Genomic DNA, 14,529 nt, shown 5'->3' with positions numbered 1-14,529 from the left:
AAACTGGGCCACCCCTACTACTCAGACCCAAGTAAGAGCCTTCCTAGGTCTTACTGGGTACTATAGGAACTTCATAGAGAGCTATGGGACCATAGTTTCTTCCTTGAATGTCATCTCCTCTCCCAAATTTCCTAAAAAGGTCAGGTGGAATGAGGAGTGCAATCAAGCATTTGAAGGTCTAAAGAAAGCCCTTTGTCAAGCTCCAGTCCTAAGAGTTCCTGACTATCACCAACCCTTCATTGTACAACTGATGCTTCTAATGTAGGTATAGGTGCAGTCCTTAGTCAACTGGATGAGAAAGGTAGGGAACATCCCATTTGTTTCATCAGCAGGAAGTTAAAGGATCCTGAGACAAGGTGGGCAACAATAGGGGCTTTGCTATTGTGTGGTCACTGAAGAGGTTTAGACCATACTTGTATGGGTCTACCTTCATCATTCAGACTGACCACCAACCCTTGAGATGGCTGATGCAAATGAAAGGGGAAACCCAAAATTACTCAGATGGTCAATCTGCCTGCAAGGATTTGATTTTTCCATTGAGCACAGAGCAGGAAGTCACTACCAAAATGCTGATGGTCTCTCTAGGATGTTTGTAACCGACTAGAGGTATGAGATCCATCCAGGAGTGGATTAAATCCTCCTGTCCCTTAGTCTGGGGGTGTGGGGGCGAGTGTTAGGGAGAATTCTCCTTCTAGGGCTAATTTCCCTCACCTAGTGAGTCCCCCAGCAGCTTTGCTGGATTTCTGGAGGTTATTTATTCCACCTGGTAAGAGTGTACATCCTTTTTCCACTCTTACATGTGTTTTGGCCTATGTGTTGTTACTCATTGTGTGATCTTGGGCACTGGAGCACACCACTCCAAGTGCCCCTGTTCTTGTATGGGTTACACAGCACCTTTAGTGTAGTAACCCAGGGTTGTCTTTTAGACTTCCCTCTGACTCCATTTCGCTGGGGCTGACTACTGTACCCCAGAGAAAGGTAAAGTTGCCATTTACTTTACATAGTCATTTTTACCACAGACCCAGTACACCCCATCTTACATGGAGTACTGGAAAGGGCTAAGCTGTACCCCTTTTCTGTCTGTACCTCCCTGAGCATTGTTCTGCTCTTTTAACATTTAGACTTGGCTTGTGGCAGTGGTATCTACCCAACATTTCTACCGCAATTATATTAGATAAACGTGGTACTGTTCTTGGCTATTATATTAGCCTCGAACATAAACCCGCTTGACCAAATCGTCTTTCTTTTGGCTTCGGTTGGGTTTATTCGCCATTTCTTTTTGTTAAAGTCCTTCTTGTGTTTTACTTTGCGCGGCAAACTAGGTTCACCTTCTTTGTTCACCTTCTTTTGGCGGGCTTCTGCAGAGAAGCCCTCCTCTTGGCGCCTGGGTGTCTAGGTAGACTGAATGTGGGGAAGGGGTGTAGTCACCCCCTGCACAGGGTATCCTAGGAAACCCAAGTCGCACTTTGCCATGATTGGCTGAGGTGGTTGTCCTGGCTGGACAACCCCCCTGCTGCGTGATTGACAGCCAGGCTGTGTGAATGGGGGTTTTGCGCATAAAAGGCAGGTCTCTTGGGCTAGAAGTCAGAGTCGCCTCTGGAACTACAAGGAACCGAAGTGAAGTGGAGAGAATGACGGCTGCTCCAACTATCCCGTGACGGTGAAGCCCTGCTGCAGTCCTGAGCTATCTTGCCTTCAATGACTCAGAGAAGATCCAGCCCTGAGTCTTCTTCCCTTGAGCTTGGTGGGGATAACCAGCTAAACTTCTTCAGCCAGAGATCTCTGCCGTGGTCGCAACCACTGCACACTGCTGTAGAGGTCTGGATAGCCACCTGCTGAGCCTCTCCTGTTTTTAAGGAGCACACCTTTGCGTTGTCGCTGCTGTCGGCTTCATCCCTGTGTGGTGCAGACCCCCTTCAGACGTCCTCCTTCACAACGAAGCTCCAGGAATCGTGGGTCTGTGGGAAACCAACAGGAACAACTGCCAGGGCACCAGCTGCATCGTGGGAATAAGGTACTGTGTTCTACTCGAGGAAACTGGGTGAATCCCTTTTCTTCATCCTCAAGGCTCGCCCTTGTTTTGCCTCCTTCTTATAACTTTTGCTTCCGAACATTGAAAATATCCAAGTACTTATTTGGCTACACTGAATCGTGAACTGTCTAATGGTGTGATTTTCGGCACAGGCCTCCGGTGTCACCTAAGCCTAGCTCCGACCCTTTGACTTTTAAACTCCTGTTTCTGAGTGTTTCTGGATACTGTTTGCCTAACCTAAATATTGCCTGTGATTTTTGCCTCCAACTCCCTCTGGGTATTTCAAGTGCTAAGTGTGTTTTTGCCCCGGTAGCATTTCATGTCACGGATACGCGTTTATTTAGTAAACCGAACTGTCAAAAAGTGATTGCAACCGTATCCGCGGTATCGTGTTTTGTTCATAACACCGGTTCATTCAAACACAGGGTACTTACCTTGAGACTTACTGTACAAAGTTAATTGGTTAGTTGTAGTATATTTAACGTGTGGTTTTGTTTAAAGTTTAATAGAGGTGTTGTGTTTATAACTGATGGTTTAAAAATAAATGTACTGATATTTTTTACCTGAAACCTTGAGTCAGTGTTTGCTTGAGTCAAAGTTATTGTGGTCTCTTTGTGTAATCTCTGCTACTGCTCATATACTCTTGAGATAAGCCTGGCTGCTCTGCTACTGCTACCACTGTAGCTTAGTAGTACAGGCTTGTACCAAAGGTACAACTTGTATTGCCACCTGTGGTCTTAATCAGGTGTAGTGGTCCCTAAGGGCACTGCACAGGATTCTGCCTAACAGAGAGATAAGAGGAGGTGAAGGTGAGAGACAGAGCAACACAGGAATAGGCAGGTGGGGAGACAGAGAGATGAAGAGATAGAGAGATAGACAGATAAGGGGTGGAAATAAGAGAGCGAGATGAGGCATTGAGAGATAAGAGGAGGTGAAGGTGAGAGACAGAGCAACACAGGAATAGGCAGGTGGGGAGACAGAGAGATGAAGAGATAGAGAGATAGACAGATAAGGGGTGGAAATAAGAGAGCGAGATGAGGCATTGAGAGATAAGAGGAGGTGAAGGTGAGAGACAGAGCAACACAGGAATAGACAGGTGGGTAGACAGAGAGATGAAGAGATAGAGAGATAGACAGGTAAGGGGTGGAAATAAGAGAGCGTGATGAGGTATTGAGAGAAAAGAGGAGGTGAAGGTTAGAGACAGAGCAACACTGGAATAGACAGGCGGGGAGTCAGAGAGATGAAGAGATAGAGAGATAAACAGGTGGGGAGACATAGAGATGAAGAGATAGATAGATAGACAGGTGGGAGACAGAGAGATTATGAGATAGAGAGATAGTCAGTTGGGGAGACAGAGAGATGAAGATATAGAGAGATAGGTGGGGAGACAGAGAGATGAAGAGATAGAGAGATAGACAGGTGGGGAGACAGAGAGATGAAGAGATAGAGAGATAGACAGTTGGGGAGACAGAGAGATGAAGAGATACAGAGATAGACAGGCGGGGAGACAGAGAGATGAAGAGATAGAGAGATAGACAGTTTGGGAGACCGAGAGATGAAGAGATAGAGAGATAGGCAGGCGGGGAGACAGAGAGATGAAGGGATAGACAGGTGGGGAGACAGAGAGATGAAGAGATAGAGAGGTAAGGGATGGAAATAAGAGAGCGAGATGAGGTATTGAGAGAAAAGAGGAGCTGAAGGTGAGAACAGATGTTGTCGGCGTTTCCAGCCACCAGATTGACCGACTCCAACCTGCAGGGTGCTAATAATAGATACATAGATAATTAGATAGAGAAATACACATATAGAATGATCAATAGATTACATATATAGAAAGATACACATATAGACAGAGAGCAAATGAGGTGGATAGATATATGAGCAGACAGAGCGGTAGAATGATAGGCAGACAGACAGACAGGCAGATATATAAGCAGGCAGAGCTGTAGCATGATAGGTAGACAGGCAGATATATAAGCAGACAGAGCTGTAGCATGATAGATAGACAGGCAGATATATAAGCAGACAGAGCAATAGCAGGATAGGCAGAGAGGCAGACTTATAAGCAGACAGAGCATAGCATGATAGGCAGACAGGCAGGCAGATATATAAGTAGACAGAGCAATATGATGATAGATAGAGAGGCAGATATAAAAGCAGACAGAGTAATAGCATGATAGACAGACAGACAAGAAGATATATAAGCAGACAGAGCGATAGCAGGATATATAGACAGGCAGATATAAAAGCAGACAGTGCAATAGCATGATAGACAGGCACACAGACAGGCAGATATATAAGCAGACAGAGCGATAGCAAGATAGGCAAAGAGGCAGACATATAAGCAGACAGAGCTATAGCATGATAGATAGACAGGCAGATATAAAAGCAGACAGAGCAATAGCATGATAGATAGACAGGCAGACAGCACAGCATAGAGGACCAACTACCCTACTACGTCGGCACCTTAAACTGAAAAATGGCCCGACCCAGAAAAGGCCGCCGAGAAAGAGAACAAGATCGTGCAACAAGAGAAGCGAACACACAACACCGACAGAACCCAGAAGAAGCAGCCCCATTGGAAGGAAACACGCCGAACGCAGCCATAACCGGAAAAAAATCTGTAAGAGAAAAATCCTTATACCTCACACCTTACCTGTCGACAAGCACGGAACACCGACACCTCAACTCGGAAACCTCGAGACATGCAAAGATCCTCCCGAAACACCTGGGAAAAAGATGGGAGCACTCAACAAGAGAGTGGGAGGGTTCCAACCCTATTACCCCTTACATCACAAGAACAGAGGGGCACCACCGATTTCCATTACATCCCGCACAATACAGCGAAACCCCGACAACCAACAATGCTACCTCCCACACAAGAATCGGACTCAATGAAGAAGCCATCGCTGATCTTCATCCGAGCAGCATCACAGCAGAAACCCCACCACTGATCAGCCCTGTTATCAACCTATTGGACCGCTTCAATGAAGAAGCAGCCGTCGCCGTTCTTCATCCTACCAACATCAATGCGGAAACACCACGACCAGACAACTATAAACTTGAACAACGAATAACCTAAAAACAAAATCACACCCAAAGAATCCACTGTAACTTAATAAACGCAAGGTCAATGTTCAAGCATTCAAGTGAAATATATGACCTCCTATCAGAAGGAGGCATAGACATCCTATTTGTAACCGAAACATGGCTAGATGACAACTACAAGATCACCCTCAACAACTGCCTGCCTGAAAACTTCAAACGCATCCAAGCAAACAGGAAATCCAAAAGAGGGGGGGGGCTAGTGATCATCCACAAGGAGCAACTGGCCATCAAAATGGAAGATCCACTAAACATCAATAAATGCGAATCCTTAATACTACGGTAGACCCCAAAACTAACCTGAAATTCATACTGACATACAGACCACCAACCTCGACACGACTTTCATAGACGCATTCACGGAGGCAATCACCATCCTAGCCATCAAATACAATCATCTGATCATCCTCGGAGACTTCAACATCTGGTTCAACGAAGAAACCACAACCACACAAAAATCCTTAACCACCCAACTAGCAGCCATGAACCTACAACAACTAATCAAAGGAGCAACACACTCAGCAGGGCACACACTTGACGCAATCTTCGCCAACAAGGATCTCATCACCACGGCATCCCCAATTCAAATACTCTGCAGCGACCACCTCATCATTCCATTCATAATCACAACAGCCGCTCCAACAAAAAAGCAACAAGAAAAACCAACGATCAAGATGAAAAGAAATTGGAGAACCATAAAAAACTCCAACCTAACCAAGCCTCTAGAAATCAGCAAACCACAATCATCAACCATGGAAGAAGCAGACCTAGACAAAAAAGTTGCCCTACTCCATACCTGGATCCATACCTGGATCGCAACAACTCTAGATGACATCGCCAAAGAAAAGCCCTTCACCCCATCACGTAAGAAAACAACAGCAAAATGGTTCACCCCACTACTCAAGGCCATGAAAAGAAAAAAACAAAAACTAGAATCTGAATGGAGGAACAACAACACCACTGCAAACAAATTGAAATTCCTGCAAACAGATCCGCTCATACAAAAAGAAAATACAAAAAGCGACGAGGAAACATTACGACAACTGAATCTTCAGAGCAGCAAACGTCCAAAAAGAACTCTTCAAAATCATAAACGAAATAAAAAACCCACCGTGCTGCAGCAACACGCCAATCCCATCGATTAAACTTTGCGATGACCTAGGAGTCCACTTCAAGAACAAAATAACCTCCATCCAACACACCATACAAAACAGACCAAGCGACCACAGCTCAAACCCCACCGCCACCGACACCAACAAGGAACACCCAAACAAGCTACGAAGCTTCCCAGAAATATCAGTTGAGGCTTTCGTCAAACTGGTAAACCAAAGCAACTAATCAGGCTCTCCTGAAGACCCTTGCCCCCGGACATATACAAAACAATTCTCAAACAAGGAACCTTCATGGAATACCACAAGAATCTTCTCAACCTCTCAATCGCAGCAGGTAAAGTACCACATGCCTTCAAATCAGCTTACATCAAGCCGCTACTCAAAGACACAACAGGAAACATAGAGGTCTTATCCAACTACAGACCCATTTCCAACATACCCTACATAGCCAAACTACTAGAAACGTACGTCTACAAAATAACCCAAGAATTCATAGAAGAGCACTGCCTACTAGACCAGGCAAAAGTTGGTTTCAGACCAATGAGAGGAACAGAATCAGCTCTCCTCTCAATATGGTACGACCTAAAAACTAATGCAGACTCAGACAACAGCACCGCCCTGATTCTCTTTGATATATCCGCGGCTTTCGACACTGTCAACCACGACATCCTCATAAAGAGACTAGAAGGACTAGGGATAACAGACACCACCCTACTATGGATCAAATCCTTCCTAACAAAGAGAACCGAAACCGTATGAATTAAACCTTTTAAATCCAAACCTAGTGACTCCACGTGTGGAGTACCACAAGGATCATCCTTCTCCCCGCTTCTATTCAAAATCTACATGTACCTATTAATCAAACTCATCAAAAAACACGGCCTCACATGCTACAACTACGCCGACGATACTCAAATAATCTTCAACATACAAGACACCTGAGAAGAAAACACTACTCTAGAGAATTGCCTTCGTGATATATTCAACTGGATGAACCTCAACCATCTCAAAATCAACCCAGGGCAAAACAGAGATAATGATTGTTTCAAAAAAAGGAGGAGACATCAACTACACCCCCTGGCCAAAAGACCTTGGCACCACACCAGAACCATCATCAACTGTAAAAAACCTAGGGGTCCTGATGGATAACAACCTCACTCTAGAGCCACAAGTAAACTCTCTACTCAAGAAATGTTTCTTCCTCCTGCGAGCAGCAAAAAGGATCCTATCATTCCTGTCGTTCGCCAACAAAACACTTACCATCATTGCTCTGATCATGTCCAGAGTAGACTATACCAATAGCTTATACCTGGGCATGCCCGAACGACTTCTAAAAAAACTGCAGCGCATACAAAATGCAGCATCCAACCTCCTCCTCAAGCTACCCAGAAGAGAACACATCACACCCGTGCTAAAAATACTACACTGGCTACCATTGAAACAGCGAATAAAGTTCAAGTCCATGTGCATCACGCACAGAGCATTACACAAACAAGGCACAGAATTCCTAAGCGATAAACTACGTCTGCATCAACCGACAAGAACACTGAGATCAAGCACCGACATCTGCCTGGAACCAAAACCCTATAACATAAGAAAAGTCTGAGGATTCTCTTTCTCTCACCAGGCACCGAAAACCTGGAATGACCTACCTAAGAACATATGGAACACAAGATACCACCAACTTGTATTCAGGAAACTCCTCAAATCATGGCTCTTCACAGCGTAACCACAACAGTGACGCACTAGAATGCCCACCCCATTAAAACAGCGATGAAAATAACACCAACCTCGGCCACTCTCAAAATGGACAAACACTGAACACAAAGAACCGACCACACGACAGACCATAAGATATCATGGCAAATAGCCATAAAGGAGGTCTCCAGGGACTGACAACATACTAAGGACCAAACGAAAGCCTTAAATGACTCATCCACTTCCCCCCCGGGCGTACCATATCCAAACCGGCAGACGCATCTAGATGGAAAGTTTGTTAGAAGAGTCCACTACACCAGCCCCAGCACCCAAGGAGGAGAATAGACACCAAAACACATCAATCAATCCATCAGCATTATAACACCTACAGAACTCGCTAGAATAGAACGGCGAGGAGCAATCATAACACTTATAGAGCGCAATAGAACGGCACAGAGAGTGCCTCACACAGGCGTAACCCCTTTGCCCACCCTGATGAGATTGGGAGGATTGGCGAGCGCCACTCTCGGACAGATTTCTGAACTTCTGTTAAACTTCATACAACCGACTAACAAAAAAACTCAGCATTTCTGCAGACTTCTCACTCAAAAATCTCACACAACCATCTCTCGCACAACAACCCGCACGCACTTCACAACACGGCAACAACACATAAGCAACACCAACAGCACACGAGGACTGACATAAATCCGATACGCGCACTGAAGCTCAGCACCCAGTGTATACCGAGGTTAAGCTGCCAACAGAACACCACTCCTCTCACTATCCTACTCCCGCTTCACCTACTAACCCACCCCACCTTCTCATTTGCAGATCCACCAGAGCGCCTGGGGACCAACTCTGTACAAATACCTTTAACAGTTAACATTTAAACACAATCATTGTTAACATTTTGTTCTGATTTAATAGGTGCTTCTTAGATGACTGAAAGTTAAAATAATAAAGTTGCCGAAACAGCATATCGTAATTGAACGGAGTCTGAGACAATAACTGCCGGAGCTCAGAAATGAGTGCCAGGGCTCAGTCCTAATTTAAAACCCTGCACTGTAGCGAGAATCTACCGGCCCATCTCACACCTAGCTGTTATTGAACCTACTTAGGGTTCGGATCTGTTGGGGTGCTTTAGATCGCACTTGCGTGATCTGAATGACGCCTAGTAAGATCGTTTGTTTTGTCCTCCCCCCTCCTTGGCTTGTCGCGCCTAGAAACACTTGTGTACAGGCGCGTTATAAATGACTTATCATATCATATATCATTTGGTAATAAGCACTTGACTTGAACATGGCCACATTTATATTTAGAACTCTTTGGGAGTTGGTTCTTAGCACGCCGCATTCACGCTAGGTTTGGTAAGGCATGGAGCCAGAAAGCGTAAACGCAGATGTTCCGTGTCCTTGAGCTATCTCCGGGTATAATTAGCGGCAATGCTGCAACTTGTATCCCAGTGCTCCCATCTGCCGCGGTGTACACACTGCAATCAGGGGAAAAAGTCGACGGGAAGTGCGTGCTACTCTTCACAATCGTGCATGGAAACAACCCATCTGTATATCCAAGTAGATTTGTATATTTATAATGTTTCCTTATGAATCTACTTCAATGGCCATCATTCTTGCTTTTCAATGCTTATTATTATTATGGTATCTCTTGAGCGCAGAACTAGCTTCGAGACGCAACAGAGCGCTTTACAGAGGTAACAACAGAACAGACATATAGCATTGGTGGGATACAGAGGCACACAGGAGGGGTACAGCGGTACAGGGTTACAGGGAGGCGGGAGGCATCTAGCGAGTCAGGCGGCAGGGTGGATAACGTGGTGGCCTAGGTGTTGAGCCGGAGAGATTCCATGAAGAGGTGGGCCGTGAGTTCTTTTCTGAATTGTAGGAGCGTGGGGGCGAGTCTGATGCTGACGGGGAGGAGGTTACCTAGTCTTGGGGAGTAGGTAGTGGAGGCTTGTTTCCTGTCATTTTCTTTTTGCAGCGGCGGATTTCAAGTCTGCACGTGTCCTGGCTTCTGGTGGTGCACTGTCCGCCGGAGATGCTAAGTTCCTCCACGAGGTAGCAGAGTGACGTGATGGCCTAGGTGTTGAGGAGGGGAGATGGCTTGAAGACGTGGGTCTTTAGTTCTTTTCTGAATTGTAGGAGCGTGGGGGCGAGTCTGATGTTGACGCGGAGGAGGTTCCATAGTCTTGGATCCTAGGCAGAGGAGGCTTGTTTCCTGGTCCTTTCCTTTTTGCAGCGGCGGATTCCAAGTCTGCACGTGTCCCGGCTTCTGGTGATGCGCTGTCCGCCGGAGATGCAGAGTTTCTCCGTGAGATAGCCTGGTGACTTGGGGGCGTGCGATACTTTACATGTACAACCTCTCTTATTATCATCAGTGCAATGAGCTGCATTATCATTCTGTGCATGCATTAAACTCTTAGAAACATACATCAGTCAGATATAGAAGGAACGCTCTCTGCTTTGACAGTTTGTTACTGAAACTATGTGTTTGAAGAGCGACACATGTTTCGCACTAAGCTGTTTGCATTTAAACCTTTTTGTGCTATGCTCCCATATGTTTGCTCGGTGCCCCCAAAGGCTGCCCCAAAGGCTGTAACTGCTTACATTTTCTATTAAAAGCAATCACTGAACCCCGTTTTCAAAAGAGTCGTTTTCCCCCCTGGACATCCTTTGGGCCCACCCCCATAATTGGAAGACCACTGACCTAGAAGATGGTCTTCCAGACATCAATCCGCTCAGTGGCATCACATTGCTGCCACTGTTATGCGCCAATACATTTTGAGTTATTCACACTGCGCTGTGGCAGGGACGGCGTCAGGGCCTTTCAGCCATTTCAAATGAAATAAACCTCCAGCCTGAGAGGGCGCCAAGCAACTGCCCCTATGTTTCCAGTTAGCAGCCTTGTGACACAGCAATATATTAATTTCTCTATTTTTTTTCTGGGGCTTAACACATGCGCTTGCATTACAAGCATTATTCCCCTTCCGGCTATCACTTCAGAATTGTTATCACCTCATTGCCTTCTAACACTGGTCCGCCACATGAGCCACTTGCTGACAAAGAAGGGTTTATAGCTCTTCAGTGGGCATTTAGAGTTTAAGCTCCCTGGTGGCTGGTTGTCTTGTTATAATCAACGGCCATTAACCTTATCGTTGTCGCCATTGTAATGTATGCAACCCAGGGGTGCCTCAGACTGTTTTCGCTCTAAGCCGGAGGGCCCTCAACCATCATGTTGAAATGGGCCCCCACACATCTTCAGCCGGCCTCGTTGGTGGACATGCAATCTTCAAACTAAAGGGGGTTAAACCTAGATACTCTCCCACCAGAGATTGGAGTTCACCATCCGCAGTCTACTTGTAAAACGAAAAATTAAATCCCACATGAACTGTGCCAGGGAACGAAAATATATACAAAAAAAAAAAAAATGCACAAATGGAGGTAGGATGGAGCAAACACTGTGGAGCTTCCACTATGTGAAGACCTGGAAAGAAAGTGGGGCTGAAGCAGTACCGGCAGCATGCATGAATTAACCCGAGTATGCTCGTCCTTTTTGCATAGACTTGCATAATAGCCTGGCAGTTCCATTTGCAGCAGCATTTATGAACCGTTCAAAATGCTGCCCATCACTCATAAATACCTCTCGAACACTGCACCAAGATACCTGTCTAGAAAGCTTAACTATGCTCAGTCTGACAGACCTACCCAGTCTAGCCGCATGCACCTCCTCGCCACCCCGGTCTAGCTGCTCGCACCTCCTCGCAACCCCGGTCTAGCCGCATGCACCTCCTCGCCACCCAGGTCTAGCTGCACGCACCTCCTCGCAATCCCGGTCTAGCCGCATGCACCTCGTCGCCACCCAGGTCTAGCTGCACGCACCTCCTCGCAATCCCGGTCTAGCCGCATGCACCTCCTCGCCACCCAGGTCTAGCTGCACGCACCTCCTCGCAATCCCGGTCTAGCCGCACGCACCTCCGAGATTCAGATTTAATGTTTCAGGAGGTCTGCGCTTCCCGGCCGTTGGTGCTAAGAATTGGAATGCCCTCCCACTACCAATAATTTTGCATTTAGCGCTGCTTATTACCGACGGTGTGTGGTACTCATCGACCTCGGAAGGATGAAGATGAAAGGCTGCATTTGGCCCTGTCGGGATTCGGACCTCCGTCAGCAGGCTCTGCACGTATGTCAAAGTGAGCGCTCTACTCTCCGCGCTATCGGACCGGCATTAAGAGCCAGCCCTCCTACTGGCCTTTCCGGAAGTACCTGAAAACATGGCTCTTCTCACAAGACCTGTAGATAAGAGGCAGCCCCAAAGCAGGACCTACTCTAAAACGTGCTCGTGCCGGGCTCCTCCAATCTGTAGATGTCTCTTCTGCTGTCATTTGATTTAATATTTGTTGCTGTGACGGTAACCAGCGCCTTGATGCCGGCGGATTTAGTGCGCTATACAAATGCCAACGTAAATAAATAAGGGCCTGTGGGCTTTGGGAAATCATTGACGGTACTGGAGGAGGGCGATTATTATTGGCCGATATATTTCTTTAATGTTATTTTTGCTGCACTTCACCCTACGGCCGCCTCATAGCCCTTTTGCAGAAGGAATGAAAGCACACAGGGAAAGCATCCCGAGCTCCTGGGACTGCCAAAAAATGCTCTACCCAGGGGTGTGCGAGGGGGAGGGGGCACTCTGTTGGCGACAAGACCACTTCCCACAACTCAGTTTCCTTGGAGTTGGATCAGCCCCCAGGTGGATCGACCATCATGAGTGGACTGGCCTATAGGGAACTCCTGAGATATCCCAGCAGGCCTCTGCAGCCTGGGCCCAGGGGTGGACTGGCCCATAGGGAACTCCTGAGATTTCCCGGTAGGCCTCAGCACCCTGGGCCCAGGAGTGGACTGGCCTATAGGGAACTCTGGAGATTTACCACTAGGCTTCTGCACCCTGGGCCCAGGGGTGGACTGGCCTATAGGGAACTCTGGAGATTTCCTGATGGGCCTCTGCACCCTGGGAACAGGCGTGGACTGGCCTATAAGGAACTGTTGAGATTTCATGCTAGGCCTCTGCAACCTGGGTCCAGGAGTGGACTGGCCTATAGGGAACTCTTGAGATTTCATGCTAGGCCTCTGCAATCTGGGTCCAGGAGTGCACTGGCCTATAGGGAAGTATCCCGGTGCCGCCCAGCTGAGCACAGCTCTGTGTTCCTGGGCCATGGGGGTGACTCCACACGGATGTAACAGTGTTCAGTGCTGCATGCTAAGGGGGTTGGACAGTGATGCGCGGTGGTGTTTTGGAGTGATGAAGAGGAGCGAGTGGAGAGGAAGGAAGTGAGCGATGACGAGAGGAGGCGTGGCAGAGGATCTGGAGTGGCGAGAGGGGAGAGGAGGAGATTTCAAAGACCTTAGGCGGGGGGTGGGGGGGTGGGCTGAGAGGTGGAGAGTGGAAAGACCCCGAGAGGGAGAGAGAGATAGACAGAAGAGGAGGAGGACGAAGAAAGAAGAGTGACAATAAGAGCAGAAGAGGGTGGACAAGTAGAGCAGAGGAGCAAGGGAAAAGGAAGAACCCTCTATGAAGGAGGAGGTTGGGAGAAGAGGAGTGAAGTGCAAGGAAGAAGGCAAGCAAGAAGTGACAGAGAGCCAAGGAGGATGGGAATGAGACACCAGCAGAGAGGCCTGGAAACGAAGGAGGAGGAGAACAGGCCGCCATTGCTGCTGGACTCCTGGAAGGAAGCAGGGGTGGAGTAAGAGTAGGGAGATGAGAAGAGAGGAGACAAGGCCAAGGTAGAGAAGAGGCGTCCCACCCTACTCAGTCCCAGAGAGGTCTGGGAATTAATTTCCAAGATGTTGAGGCTACATCGACAAACCTGGGCTCCTTGATCCCCGACAGGTGGAAGGCACCATCTGAAGCACTGAAATTCTGGCCGGTGCAACAACAGACCGGGCCGGGCTTAATGCCATTCGCACCCAGGGTTTCCGCTTTGGTAACCTGGGGTGCTAATGGCGTTAAGCCCTGTTCCATGGGCTGGAACTGGGGATAATGGTTTGGAGCCCTTGTTAAAGGCATGAGCGAAAGTCAACCCCCCCCCCGTTCCAGCATCTGGAACGGGGGTTTAACGCCACAATCACACCACCCACATGCAAGCACGAGCCCATCAGACATGCTCTCTCCACGGTGTGGGATATGGTGCTAGACTTGAGTCGATGACATTACTGATCACGTGCGGGCAAAGGCCCACTCTCTACACACTGTGGCATTGCGTATTGAAATGCAAACAAGTGACGTCAGCATGGAATTTCAATTCATAAGGATTAGTGGGAGTAAAGTGTTCTAAGTGGGGGGTTGGTGGTACACGACTTGCACTGTGGACCTCTACTTTTTGGCATTGATGGTTAGTGTCCCTCTAATGGGCTGAGCTTTGGGATTCATGATGGTCTTCGCCACCACCTTCTCACCCTCCTCCCTCTTTGGCTGACTCTCACCCTGACACAGCCCTCTCCATGCTCCACTCTGCTATATCTGATACCCTTGATATCCTTGCCCCTGTCATGAGAATCCGACTGAAGCCCA

Source organism: Ambystoma mexicanum, chromosome 3q, assembly GCF_040938575.1.
Source record: "Ambystoma mexicanum isolate Mex_15411 chromosome 3q, UKY_AmexF1_1, whole genome shotgun sequence".
Lineage (NCBI taxonomy): Eukaryota > Metazoa > Chordata > Amphibia > Caudata > Ambystomatidae > Ambystoma > Ambystoma mexicanum.
The sequence above is the reverse complement of the archived record's forward strand: the minus strand, read 5'-3'. Positions refer to the sequence as shown.